The sequence below is a fragment of the Schistocerca serialis genome, chromosome 1 (assembly GCF_023864345.2).
Source record: "Schistocerca serialis cubense isolate TAMUIC-IGC-003099 chromosome 1, iqSchSeri2.2, whole genome shotgun sequence".
Classification (NCBI taxonomy): domain Eukaryota; kingdom Metazoa; phylum Arthropoda; class Insecta; order Orthoptera; family Acrididae; genus Schistocerca; species Schistocerca serialis.
The window spans coordinates 1,285,567,913-1,285,583,094 of NC_064638.1; the positions used below are offsets into that span (position 1 = coordinate 1,285,567,913).

At 46.1% G+C, this 15,182-nt stretch overlaps 1 protein-coding gene across 1 annotated transcript in view; it reads left to right on the plus strand.

Annotated features, from left to right (window-relative positions):
* The first annotated feature begins 876 nt into the window (after positions 1-876).
* The window catches only part of LOC126419676 (macrophage mannose receptor 1-like), a 63,715-nt gene continuing 49,409 nt past the window's right edge, over positions 877-15,182 (plus strand). The window contains exon 1 of the mRNA XM_050086865.1: positions 877-975. The gene's annotated coding sequence lies outside the window, so the exon portion shown is untranslated. The remainder of the gene's footprint in view (positions 976-15,182) is intronic.

The window sequence follows — 15,182 nt, forward strand, 5'->3', positions numbered from 1 at the left end:
AATGAAATGTGTGAGGTCATGTAGATGAGTGCTAAAAGAAATCCGCTAAATTTAGCTTACTTGATAAATCAGTCTAATCTAAAGGCCGAAAATTCATCTAAATCCCTAGGAATTACAAGGACCAACAACTTAAATCAAAAAGAACACTTAAAAAATGTTGTGGGGAAGGCGAACCAATAATTGCGTTTTATTGGCAGAACACTTAAAAGATGCAAGGGATCTACTACAGTGATAAGTATTGCTACGTTTGTCCATTCTTTTTTGGAGTACTGCTGGGTGGTGTGGGGTACTTACCAGTTAGTGTTAACAGAGAACGTCGATGAAGTTCAAAGACGGGCAGCACGTTTTTTATTATCTGAAGAAATTTCAGTCACTAACTTTCTCCCCCGAATGCGAAAATATTTTATTGCCGCCGACCTACATGGGGAGGAATGATCAAAATTTAAAAAAAAAATTAGGGAAATGAGAGATAGCATGGAAAAAATTTAAGTGTCAGTTTTTCCCGCGTGCTGTTCGAGAGTACGATAACAGACAATTATTGTAAAGGTGGTTCGATGAACCATCTGTGGTACACTTAATTGTTATTCGCAGAATAGCGATGTAGACGTAGATGTAGAAAACGAAAAACTAACTTGTCTTACACAATCTTTCACGCTACGGTATACTGTGGGACGCGAAATTCTACACTGTGACGTCACAATACTCGACACTTTCTCGTCTCGTCTGGTGTGGTGAGCTCCCAGGCGCCACCGCGGCGCCGGCGGCCGGAAGCGCGCCGGCTATAAAAGAGGCGGGGCTGGGCGCGGCGGCGCGCGCAGCCGCAGCTGCAGTTCCCCCATGGCCCGCCTCGTGCTGCTGGCGCTGGCCGCGGCCACAGCCGCGCTGCCGGCCGCCCGGGGCGCGCTGCGCTACTGCGACTGCACGTTCCAGGGCAACAGGCACTCCGTCGCCAAGGAGATCTGCTCTCTGACGCCGGTAAGCCCGCTGCGCTCAGCGCCTGCAGCTACGTCTACGTCCGTACAGGCGCGGTCCGTAATTAAACGCTTTGAGCTGGAACCACTCCACAATATACGGGGTGATCACAATTAAACTTTCGAACCACTGTAGAAGTAACACACCACTGGCCAGAATGATGTCAAATTCCAACGGAATATTGTCAGAGAAGGGGAAAACTATGGCAGAAGAAAATAAATGGTTACAAAATGTAGCAATAGATGGCGCTGTAAGCATCATAAATTAATAGAGGTCGACTACAAATGACAAATGAATCATACAACAATGCCTAAAGTGCACGTTTGTCGTTAAACAAACTACTCCTCAGTGTGCATGGGGTGTACTGGTGTGGTACTCTCAGTTAGCCCATCCACGGCAAGGTCTTACCACATCGGATGGGAAAAATCGGTTTTTAATTGTGCCGAGGCCAAAAACCACATAAAAAACATAACTCACATAGGTTTTTAATTGTCCTGAGGCCAAAAACTACATAAAAACATAATTCACACCGGTTTTTAAAATTGTGCAGAGGCCAAAAACCACAGAAAAAGCATCTATCAAAAACAAATCGGATTATTAATTTCCGCGTGACTGGCGTAAAACATGTTCAGTATGCTGTACACCGTTTTCTGCAACAAGTTGAAATCGAGAAACAGCATTTTTCACAACTGCTCGAAGCGTTTCCGGGGTCACGTTCAGAGCGTCTTGCGCAATGCGCGCCTTCAGTGCAGCTAAGTTTTCAATCGTAACACTGAACACAACATCTTCCAGGTAGCCCCACAGCCAAAAGTCGGAAGGATTAAGCCGAGCGGTCTTAGGCGCTGCAGTCATGGACTGTGCGGCTGGTCCCGGTGGAGGTTCGAGTCCTCCCTCGTGCATGGGTGTGTGTGTTTGTCCTTAGGATAATTTAGGTTAAGTAGTGTGTAAGCTTAGGGACTGATGGCCTTAGCAGTTAAGTCCCATAAGATTTCACACACATTTGAACATTTTGATTAAGATCAGGTGATCGGGACTATAAAGCTGTAGCGAAATGGTGGCTGATAATTCTAGCATTTCCGAAACGGCGCTTCACCAGCTGCTTAACTGGATTTGCAGTGTGCGGAGGTGGGCTGCCTTGCATAAAAATGATCCCATCCACACATCCGCGCTGTTGGATAGCTGGAATGACGTGGTTGCGCAAAAGACACTCATAGCGCTTACGAGTGACGGTACAATTTGGGGAATGGCGGCTATTATGGACCATTTAAGGAAAAATGTAAATTACAAAATATATTTGTAGCTCAACTCAGTTATGAGCGAAAAAACTCATATTTTCAACTTCTTTCCTCTAAGTAATAAAAATACATTTAGCAATATATGAAGAGAACATAACACAAAATGTAGTTAGAATTAAACTTGCATTTTAGGCATTTTAAAAATTGGCGGGTAGTGTGGGCCACGCCAATATGATTATGTTTATAAATTAAAGACATTGTTTTGAATAAAAGTTTTATTGTTTAATGCTATACACCATGTATAATACATTATAGCTCATTTACCCTATGATTTATTTAGCTCAGAGAGATCATTAAAGTGAAAAAGTAAGTTGTCAATGTTCACACAGAGCTGATGTGCCCAGCCTTCACTCCTGCTGCACTGAATCTGGTATTGCTCATAGCCTTCTCCACACACAAAACATTTTACATCTACAACGTCTTGAGAACTGCTTAGTGTAGGACTGTCATTACGAAAAATTTTGATTTGTTCATTTTTCTTCTTATTATTGATCATCGTTTGTTCTTGTCTTGAAAATTTCATTTGTCTCTCTCTCTGTTGTGCTTTTTGCTTTTGCTCTGGCCCATACTAGCCGACTCACGCTGATATGAAAACACGGTAGTAAGCGAAACATTGTTAGAGCAAACGAAATGCAATTGTCACTGACTTACATTAATAGAGTAAACTAAATAACAGCTCTAGTTTCATAAGTATATTCTTACCTGTAATGATGCAGAGTGATGTTAAATAGTATTCGAGACAACATCTTGTAGAAGCACAAATAAACAATAATCACTCGCAGACGAGACAACACAGGTAATCAAACAAACTCTCTGCACATGGCGAAATGGCGCTGGCGGCAAATATTAAACTGTGTACCGTGCTGCTACCTAGTAGTGAATAGCTGAAATACCCACTGGCCCATACTACCCGCCGTTCCCCTCCTAGGACCGGAAGCACATGTCTCTTGGAAAACATACGGTCCTACATAAATGATGCCGTAAACCCGCGCCACACAGTGGGCTTTTTAGGACGATGTGGTACTGGTTGACTTGCGTGTGGATTTTCCGTTGCCCATATTCGACAATTCTGTGTATCGACGCACCCTGCCGGATGTAAGTGGGCTTCGTCAGTCCCCAAAATCTTCTGGGGCTAATCATTGTCCACTTTCATGCGAGCTAGAAATTCTGAAGCAGTGGTCTCCCTTGCTAGTAGGTTAAGAGGAAGCAAATCGTGCACATGGGTAATTTTGAATGGATAGCAAAGAAGGATGTTTCGTAGGATTTTACGCACCGTGCTCAAGAGTATGTCCAATGTTCGGCCAATTCTCTGTGCGCTACACGTCTGCACCCCACCACTCGTCTCCTCATGCATTGCTGTGGCCGCTGCTTCCACTGACGTCGAATCAATTCGTTTCCTCCCTCTACTAGATTGTACACCAAAAGAACCCGTCTTTTCGAATTTCCGAATTATTTTCTCCAGACACATGTCAATCATCGGACCAACGCCTTTCTTCAAACACTTCAGTGTCCGGAACTCCTGCAGAGCGACATGTGCACAATCATTATACTTTTAGTATAGTTTTACAAGCAGATGTCGATCCTGCATAGAGACAGTCATGGCGAACGTCGCAGACGCGAAAGGAGGAAATGCCGTGCACGCGGCGTGTTTGTACCAAACTCAATGGGTCGTGTGCATGACAGGTGTATTTATGTACTGTGACACATACAGCGCCGCCGCGCAGTCTCGATCGCCTTGCCACGGTACGCGCGGCTCCCCCCGTCGGAGGTTCGAGTCCTTCCCCGGGCACGGATGTGTGTGTTGTCCTTAGCGTAGGTTAGTTTAAGTTATATTAAGTAGTGTGTAAGCCTAGGGACCGATGACATCAGCAGTTTGATCCCAAAGCACCTTACCACAAATATCCAAAAAAAAAACGTACAGCGCCATCTGTTGATCAATTTTCACATTACTTTTCTTCTTCTGCAATACGTTTTCCCCCTTCTCCGATAATATTCCGTTGCAATTTGACGTCATTCTGACCAGTGGTGTTATTTCTACAGCGTTTTGAAAGTTTAACTTTTGTTATATTCTCCCTGTACATTAAAATAATTTCTCTATAATGTACTACAGAATTTAAATTATTAGAACGCATTTCGCGTATCCCCCACACGGTTTCAAATAACACCGGTCAATGTTTTTGGAACTGTTGGTACGTGATATCAAGCGATGTTTTTCGGACAGGTAGAAGCTAGAATTAAAGCTGCGACTTGAAATGTCGCTTAGCTCTATGGGGCGTGATTTCCTCGGAGTACACCTCTTGTGGGCGTCCCGATGGCTCTGGTGTTTCAGCCTAAGGGTGTCCTACCAACCTGCAAACAATTTTCGGGCTCTACTGGTTACATCAAAAGGCAGTGAACAGAGCTGCCGAAATCCCTGTCTCTGTATATCTCTATTACGCTTTGGTATGTCATTAATCGACGTTAAGTATTATTGTTTTGATAGTGTTTTAGAGTGTTTTTTTGTTTCTGCCGTTGGCTGTTCTATATTCATGTAGAATAAGTTTGCATATGTCTCGCCAAAGTGTACTAGAGTAGGGTAAGCGTCAGCACCTAGCGAGAGTTTCATGAATGATTAGAGCCATGTTCCTTTAGTTTCCTTGCTTTCTCACTACGGCAACGTGTGTTATAAGCAAGAATCCCGTTGCTAATATGTATTTGAGTTTTACTTTCCTGCTAATAGCAGCAGCATACCACGAGTTCGAAAACAACGCAATATGAATTCTATGTGCGGTTTATCAGGCAATAATTTGGAACATGCGGTTAAGATGAAAATGAAGGAACTTGCTGCGTACGGACCCGATGTGAACATGAATCAAGAACAAAAGCAGTGTAAATCCGAGCAAGGCACACACGCAATTTTGACGGAACGATGTCCAATACAGCTGAGTGGCTGTGTGCACTATGTCGCTTAGAATGCGTACTTTTGTAATACAGAAGCATAAATAGGATGAAAATTACCGTGGCGGTTACTCGGGTTGGTCACGTCAACTCGATAGGTCTTTCCAAAAAATAGCATTTTTCTCACCGATATATCGATACCGAAATGGCAATACCAAGTGCTGAAATTTTTATTTCATGTTATATTTTTTTTCGAGATTCCGATAAACATTTGAAGTTGTTCTTTTGAAATTGTAGTGGCTTAGTTCCTTGATTTGGGGGAGTAGGCCAAACAGCGAGGTCATCTGTCCCATTAGATGAGGGAAGGATGGGGAAGGAAGTCGGCCCTTTCAAAGCAGCCATCCTAGCATTTGCCTGAAGTAATTTAGGGAAATCACGGAAAATCTGAATGAGGATGACGGGGCGCCGGTTTCAACTGTCGTCCTCCCGAATTTACATGCGTGCTAACTACTGCGCTACCCCGCTAGGTGCCTCTGAGCACTACGGCACTCAACTGCTGACGTCATCAGTCGCCTAGAACTTAGAACTACTTGAACCTAACTAACCTAAGGACAACACACACATCCATGCCCGAGGCAGGATTCGAACCTACGACCGTAGCGGTCTCGCGATTCCAGACTGAAGTGCCTAGAACCGCTCGGCCACACCGGCCGGTACATCGCTAGGTTTGAAATTGTAGTAGAATATAATCATACTTTCACTGTCTGATGGAGCCTTACTATTTTTGAGCTTTCATCACGTCCAGTCTTTCTCTCTGACCGTGTGAAGCAAGTATAGATGGCACTAAGAAGAAGTCTGATTGCACTGGGGGGCGGCGGTGTGAATGGAATAACAAGATATATGATGTAAAGGAATTGCACTCCAGTTACGTTAAACGACAATTTTAACGCAACTAGTGTGCTATTTCTTCACATCGGCATTATTCAAAAACAGTTGGTGAAACTGATGAACGAAAACGTAAATGAGAAGACTGGTTTTCGCGGTGGGCAGAGATCTGTGAGGGGAAATGCTGACGTAATCGACGCTCGGCGCTACCAACAGACACCGCAACGCCTTAACTTCACTACGCAGTTTTGACACCACAGCTGCCAGGTCGCTGACGTTTGCAGAGATAAAAGGAACAGGGGAGTCGGCGTGAAGCGGTCCAGGCAAATTCGGTATTTGACGAAACCGAACGACGGATCCATCGAATACCTTTTATTTGTTCCATTTTATCTGCAACTACCATCGTCGCCAAGTGTGACCGTGCGTCGCTTTTCTTTACAGTTCTTGCTCTAAGGGGGATAAGCAGGCTGCTAGCTTGTTGATGCACGGAGTACCTAATAAGAAATATACAGATCTGAAACTGGCAGCATATTTACAATGTGCAGCCCATATTTTTTTTGGCCAGTACGTTAATATTTTTTCTGTCGATGTATCAATAATTTTTTTTCAACATATCAAGTGTTGATACCGATATTTTTAAATATCGATATGTCGGATTCCCGATATTTTAAAAGTATAGAAAGGGAAAGGGAAGTAGTGACTGAGAGGGGAATTAGACAGGGTTGTAGCCTAACCCAGAAGCAATAAAGGAAAGCAAAGAACAAATTGGAGTAGGAATTAGGGTTCAGGGGGAAGAACTAAAAACTCTGAAGTTTTCCGATAACACTGCAATTTTGTCAGAGACGGCAAATGACTTGGAAGAACGGAATGAACAATGTCTTGAAAGGAGAATATGGCCGTGCGGTTCTAGGCGCTTCAGTCTGGAACCGTGTGACCGCTACGGTCGCAGGTTCGAATCCTGCCTCGGGCATGGAAGTGGATGATGTCCTTAGGTTAGTTAGGTTTAAGTAGTTCTAAGTTCTAGGGGACTGATGATCTCAGAAGTTAAGTCCCACAGCGCTCAGAGCCATTTGAACCATTTTCGAACTGCAACATGAATAACGGTAAACAAAAATGTTCTTCGTTTTCTCCCAACTTAACGGATTTGGAATGTGCTCAGTATGGGTTGTGATCATCTCTGACAGCATTACAGGCCTAAAAACGACGGGGCGTGCTGTGAATGATGTCATCACTCTCATCTTGAGGCAATAACGCACATCCTTCCTGCAGAGCTACTTGCAGTCTTGCACAGTGGTTGGTGGATGCTGACGTCATGTAAGCCGTCTCCCCAGTGCACCCCAGACGTGCTCTGTAGGATTCAAATCGAGCAGGCCACGCCATGCATGCAACATCATCCGCTTCCGAGAAAACATCAGCCACCTGTGCTCTATGAAGTCGGGCGTTATCGCCATCAATACGAAGTCTGGACCCACGGCACCTCGCAGCAACTGCAAATGAGGTCCCAAGATCTCGTCACAATATCTGACTGCAGTTAAACCTTGCCGATTCACCCGCACGATTGCATGAAGAGGGGTTCGTCTGCCCACAGCGTTAGGGACCCACCTCAATATCGGTCTCTTTCCACAGTGTTTGAGTCCAGAAATCGTGCTCCACGCTCCCTCGAGATGCGAATCGATCGAGAACCGGGACTCGTCTGTGAAAACAACATTGGTCCACTGTTCGACCGTCCAGGTGACATGCTGATGACTCCATTCTAGACTTTCCCTTCTGTAAAGACGCGTCAGAGGTAGACACGCAGTAGGTCTCTGACAGTAAAGGTCACACTGCCGAAGCCTTCTGCACATCGTTTGCCCTCGATACAATACGTACGTCCAGTGGATGCTGCGAGCTCACGTGCCAGCTGCCGTGCAGTGCTAAGGCGGTACAGTCGTGCCCTTGCAGCCAAATAAATAACGGTCCTCTCCTCTGACGTCACACGTGGTCGGTCCCGCCCTGGTCTTTGGGATACATTTTCGGTCTCTTATAAACAGTCGCCACAGCCGAGAAACAACAGAAGGATTGACATTAAGCGACTGGGTCACAACAGTTTGCGACTGTCCTCATGCCTTTCTTTCAACGGCCTTCCACCACAGAGAGTATGGTGGGCATCTTCTCTGTGTCATATTGCACCGTCCGTGACTGTGTACACCGCAGTAGTGGATATGAGGCTATCCGGCAAACACTATCTCGGCTTATAGGTGTGCTGACGTCATCGTTGGCATGGTTGTCCGTTGACCGGAATGGCACCTCCCGTCCACAACTCGATCGTACGGACATCTGATCGAGTTTGAATGATTGTATCATGAATTAGACACAGGATTGGGAAATAGCGGTTTGTTGCTTTAATTTCGGCCCCAGTGTATTGTTTTCATAGGCTACCTTGTGTTTTCCTTTTGTGAAGTGCACAGTTTTAGATTTTTGAAGGTTTACAGCAGGCTGCCAATCATCGCACCAGTTTGAAATCTTAAGTAGGTTCGACTGTATACTTGTACAGCTTCGTTGAGACGGTATTTCGTTGCAGACAACTGCATCATCTGCGAAAAGCTTGCGGTTACTATTAACATTGTCTGAAAGATCGTTAATATACAACATGAACATCAAGGGCCCCAAAACACTTCCCTGGGGTACAGTCGAAGTTACTTCTACGTCTGCCGATGACTCTCCACCCAAGACAAAATGCTGCTTCCTCCCTACCAATGCATCCTCAGTCCACTCCCATATTTCGTCTGACACCCCATATAATCGTACTGGTAAAAAGCGTAGGTCCGGCACTGAGTCAACCAGTGATATAACTCTGCCGAATTCTGTGATCTTTTCGAAATGCAAAGATGGACTGAGACCACCTGACCTCTTTCCAGGCGATTCTTTCAGAAGAACGGACTTTTATTCATCATAACCTAAATTTACTAATAATAAAAGTTCGCTGTGACGTGTAGGTAACATGCGACACTTTTATTTATTTAACAGTCCGGCCCCGGTAGCTGAGTGATCAGCGTGATGGAATGTCAATCCTAAGGTCCCGCGTCCGATTCCCGGCTGGGTCGGAGATTTTCTCCGCTCAGGGACTGGGTGTTGTGTTGTCCTAATCATCATCATTTCATCCCCATCGACGCGCAGGTCGCCGAAGTGGCCTCAAATCGAAAGACCTGCACCAGGCGAACGGTCTACCCGACAGGAGGCCTTAGCCACACGACATTTCATTTATTTAACACGATCAGATTAGGGTCTTCAGGTTTCCTTTACATTGTACCAGTGTTTCACTCACAGAGAATTTTTTTAGATCATGGTTATCTTTCCGTCCGAACAGGCTTTGGAAGGCCCAGCGGCACCGACCGGCCGCCGTGTCATCCTCAGCCCACAGGCGTCACTGGATGCGAATTTGGAGGAGCATGTGGTCAGCACTCCGCTCTCCTGGTCGTATGTCAGTTTACGAGACCGGAGCCGCTACTTCTCAGTCAAGTAGCTCCTCAGTTTGCCTCACAAAGGCTTGAGTGCAGCCCGCTTGGCAACAGCGCTCGGCAGACCGGATGCTCACCCATCCAAGTGCTAGCCCAGCCCGACAGAGCTTAACTTCGGTGATCTGACGGGAACCGCTGTTACCACTGCGGCAAGGCTGTTGGCAGATCATGGTTACCTAAGAAGAATAAGAATTTTAAAAGATACAAAAGTAATAAACTAGTATTAATAGAACTCAAAATGACACACTGAATGAACACAAGTGTTGCTCACAAGTATGGACACATAGCGAGAAATGCTTGCGTGAACATAAATGGAGATTCTAGTCAAGTCTGGAGGTTGCGATTTTCTGTTTGATCACGAACGGTACCTGTCCAGTGTCCTCAATAGGCTGCAACTGTCAGTCGTGGTCAGAACATTGTTCTGTGTGGCTGTGAGTTCATTATGTCGGAGCTGAGCGAATTCGAACGTGGGAAATACGAGGTGTGGCTAGAAAAAAACCGGACTAGTACTGGTGAAACAATAAAACGAATGCAATAAGGCTGAAAGTCGCGTGGCCTGTCACGTGACTCTCGCTCCGCCTACTGCTCGAGTTTCATCTGCCTCCTGCACTCAGTCTGCCCGTGGCGTCTGTTTTAAGTAGTTGACGTTTTGTCTGTGCGTCGGAAAATGTTGAATGTACAGAAAGAACAGCGTGTTAACATCAAATTTTGTTTCAAACTAGGAAAATCTGCAAGTGAAACGTTTGTAATGTTACAACAAGTGTACGGTGATGATTGTTTATCGCGAACACAAGTGTTTAAGTGGTTTAAACGATTTAAAGATGGCCGCGAAGACACCAGTGATGACACTCGCACTGGCAGACCATTGTCAGCAAAAACTGATGCAATCATTGAAAAAATCGGTAAACTTGTTCGACAAGATCGCCGTTTAACAATCAGAGCAGTGTCTTAGTTAACAGGAGTTGACAAGGAAAGTGTTAGGCAGATTCTTCATGAAAGTTTCAACATGAACAAAGTGTGTTCAAAAATGGTTCCAAAGTGTCTCACAATTGAACAGAAGGAACGCCGAAGAATGATTTGTTCTGACATCCTGGAAAACATTGAAAGTGATCCCACCTTCTTACAAAATGTTATTACTTGCGATGAATCGTGGTTTTTTACTTACGATCCCGAAACTAAACGCCAATCGATGCATTGGAAAACTTCTGGTTCTCCACGACAAAAAAAAGCACGAATGTCAAAATCGAAATTCAAGGCAATGATGACTGTTTTTTTTTTTGACATCAAAGGGATTGTGCACATTGATTGGGTACCAGAGGGACAAACAGTGAATCAGCATTACTACATTAGCGTCCTGGCTACCCTACGTGAGCGAGTATGGAGAAAACGGAACGATTTGTGGAGAAAAAAGTCATGGATCCTTCACCAAGACAATGCCCCAGCTCACAGTGCGTTGTCAGTGAAGACGTTTTTGGCAAAACACAACATTCCCATCTTAGATCATCCACCCTACTCACCTGATTTGGCCCCCTGTGACTTTTTTCTTTTCCCTAAAGTCAAGTCAGCTTTGAAAGGAACTAGATTTGAGACTGTTGAAGCAGTAAAAGAAAAAGCGACGGAAGTAATGTATGGACTTACCGAAAATGATCTGCAGCATTGCTATGAACAGTGGAAAATTCGTATGGAGCGGTGTAGAGACCGAGGAGGAGAGTACATTGAAGGAGATAACATGAAATTGTAAATAATTGTAAATAAATGTTTTTTCCAGCATCAGTCCGGTTTTTTTCTAGCCGCACCTCGTATGTTGTGCTCGTAAGGCGGATGCTTCCGTGATCAAGGTGGCCGACGCGTTTGGTGTGACAAGAGGCGCCGTATTGAAGGCGTATATACCGCTTACTGAAAAGCGGAAAAACATCATTCACTGAGTCACAAAGTGGATGAAAGGGAGTTCAAAATGGTTCAAATGGCTCTGAGCACTATGGGACTCAACTGCCGAGGTCATTAGTCCCCTAGAACTTAGAACTAGTTAAACCTAACTAACCTAAGGACATCACAAACATCCATGCTCGAGGCAGGATTCGAACCTGCGACCGTAGCGGTCTTGCGGTTCCAGACTGCAGCGCCTTTAACTGCACAGCCACTTCGGCCGGCTGAAAGGGGGTGCTGAGTGGTCGCGACAGACGGTCGTTGAAGAAGACAGGGTCGGAAAATAACGGGAAGACAGCTGAAAAAGTCATTGCAGAATTGAATGGGGCACTCACGAACCCTGACGACACCAAAACAACACAAAGGGAGCTCCAGAAGGAAAGAATTGCAGTGGGAAATGGCTTTCCGAAACCTCACACGAGCCACGCAAATGCCCGCAACAGGAAAACGTGGTGTCGGAGCCGTAAAACCTGGAGTGTGGAGCAATGTAAGGAAGTAATTTGATCGGGTAAGTCTTGCTGCCACTGTTTCCATCTTATTTTTGTCCCGAGAGTGAAACACGGCGGGGGTTCGGTGATACTTTGGACAGCGACATCGTGGTATTCCATGAGTCCTGCCGTTACTCCGCAATGCCTCGTTAGTGCCAAGCGTCGTGTGGCAGATCACGTCCATCCCTTGACACAATGTTTGTTCAAAATGATTCCAATGGCTCTGAGCACTATGGGACTTAACATCTGAGGTCATCAGTCCCCTAGAACTTAGAACTTCTTAAACCTAACTAACCTAAGGACATCACACACATCCATGCCCGAGGCATTCGAACCTGCGACCGTAGCGGTCGCGCAGTTCCGGATTGAAGCGCCTAGAATCGCTCGGCCACCATGGCCGGCCCACAATGTTTGTTCCCCTATGGCAGTGTTTTTAAGCCTTTCTGAACACGCGACCCCTTTCCAAGCAAAAATATTCCGGCGACCCGCACAACTATGATAAAAGTATGTCAGCGATTTCAAAGGGCCGGCCGTTGTGGCCGAGCGGTTTTCGGCGCTTCAATCCGGAACCGCGCGACAGCTACGGTCGCAGGTTCGAATCCTGCCTCGGGCATGGATGTGTGTGATGTCCTTAGGTTAGTTATGTTTAAGTAGTTCTCAGCCTAGCGGAGTGATGACGTCAGATGTTAAAGTCCCATAGTGCTCAGAGCCATCTGAACCATTTTTTGATTTCAAAGGCAACGAATTTAATTTTCTTTCTATTGATACTATACTGATCGAGAAATCAAGTGCAATGTGGAAAGAGGTTGCAGTGCTCTGTGGACAGATATATAATTGTATTGTCTGCCGCGGTAGAAGGAGTCAGCGGGGGCATAGTCTCTCGTTTTCGGTCACTACAATCAGTTGTCCGAGTACGGCAACAGGTACGGACGTGCCTGTTGTCTTCGCGCGTCGCTCCGAGAGAGCACAAAGTGGACGTCTCGTTGCGACCGCGACCCCCTGAGCGAGGCTTTGCGACCCCGTACACTGGACAGTGGTGGTGCACTCTCAGACGACGGCGCCCCTGCTCACACAGCTCGCACCGGCCAGGCGGCACTCGTTAGGTGAGCGCGAGGATGAACTGTCGCACCTGTCCTGGTGACCACAGTCACCACATCTCTTATTACCGACCCTTTGTGGTCGTCCGCAGCTCGTGGTCTCGCGGTAGCGTTGTCTCTTACGGAGCACGGGGTCCCGGGTTCGATTACCGGCGGGGTCAGGGATTTTCATCTGCCTCGAGATGACTCGGTGTTGTTGTGTCGTCTTCGTCATCATCATTCACCCCATTACGGTCGGAGGAAGGCAACGGCAAACCACCTCCACTAGGATCTTGCCTACCACGGCGGTGCGGGTCTCCCGCATCGTTCCCCTACGCTCCGTCGCGGAGTATGGGACTTCATCATCACCCTTTGTGGTCTGCAATGGAGAGAAAAGTGCGTGATCGCTGTCCACCTCCATCATTGTTACCTCAACTTGCGGCATTTTGCATGGGATGCCACTCCGAGACGTCTGGGATCTGTTTTGAATGTCTACGGTTTTCCTCCCCCGTTTTATGCGTGATAATTTGTCTGGTTTTCGCTGTTTCCATGCTTTTATCCACCTCCTGTAGTGCTGGACCAAGAACTAATGACATCATTGCTAGCAGCACTACTTTTACTGCTGCTGCTGCCACTAGTATAATAATAATGACAATAATAGTGCATCAGCTAATAATACTGGGCAATGAGTAAAATTTGGTAAAAAAACAATGCAGTAATATGGTCACGAGTTCGTGCAGGGACAAAGGTAGATGTTATTGTTGCTTGACTAGATACGTCATTAACTGTTTTATAAGTTGGAGGTGTTATTTTAATTGTCAGATAAAACGTGGGATCCCATTCCACAATCGGGTACCTGGTGCTGAATAGGACTTCAAGAAAGTGACAGAGTGATTGTTTGCGACAGTAAGAGTTTTTCTCTTACGGGAACGAACTTGCTTTATGTTGTCGTGAGAAGAGAGTTAATGTCGAGGAAAGGTATGGGGGGTAATGTACATTGATAAGACAGTAGAAGAGACAGACGTATGGCAATCTCCGCGCTTGTCTGTACGTAGCCTGCATAGCCGCGCGTTAGATGATGAAGTATGACAAAGGAGTCGAACATCACACAAAGCAGGCACCAGCGTTATTTCGGTTGGGTTGTTTGAGGGGGGAGGCCGGACAGCGAGGTCGTCGCTCTCATTGGCTTAGGGAAGGACGGGGGAGGAAGTCGGCCGTGTCCTTCCAAAGGAACCCTCCCGGCATTTGCCTGGAGTAATTTAGGGAAATCACGGAAAACCTAAATCAGGATGGCCGGACGCGGGATTGAACCGTCGTCCTCCCGAATGCGAGTCCAGTGTGCTAGCCACTACGCGACCCCGTAATTTACGAGTTGTTTGCGTCTCTACACATCAGCTAATGCATTATTTGTGAGTACTTTCGAGATCTGTAACCTGTGTATTGTGACTCCAATCACGTGAGGCTATTTTTCATCAGCCAGATAAATTATGTGAAATCTATAGCTAAATAAACTGTCCAGAAAATAAAGAAAGTACACTCCTACCTCTCTCCAGCAGCCCAGGAGAGGCTGGTTCGTTTTTCACACCTATTTTCCCTCCCTCCACACTGTCGGCAGGGTGAGTGTTTTGTATCAGCATAATAAGCTAGGTGACATACGTCCCTCGATGTACGTAGGAAATGTGGTTGGGTGACCTTGAAAAGTAGCTGAAACTAGGCAGTTCATTTGCGAATGATGCAGTTGTTTACCTCAAGTCTCAGTCCGACAGTGCTTGTAGCGTACGGTAGTACAGTGTTGTTGCGTGAACAACTAATACAGTTTTGTGCAGTGAAAATGCCACGGATTGTCGCACAAGCAGAGTATGGTGTCATGGTGTTTGTCGAGCAACAGTTTTAGAATCGCACAGCGCCAGGTAGCAGGGTGTTTCACGGATTGCGTGAGCGAGGTACGCTTCCCAGCGTAACTGTTGTCTCTGAACGTCCCGTACAACAAAATCCGAATGAAGTTGAGAACATTCTGCCAATAGTGGAACGCAACCCTAGTGCTAGCACTAGAAGAACTGCTGCCCAGCTTGGTATTCCACAGACACGAGTGATGCGCGCAGTACAGGAGCGCGGTCCGCGTCCCTGTCATCGGCAGAGTGTCCAGCATCTGCACGGAGGATGTGC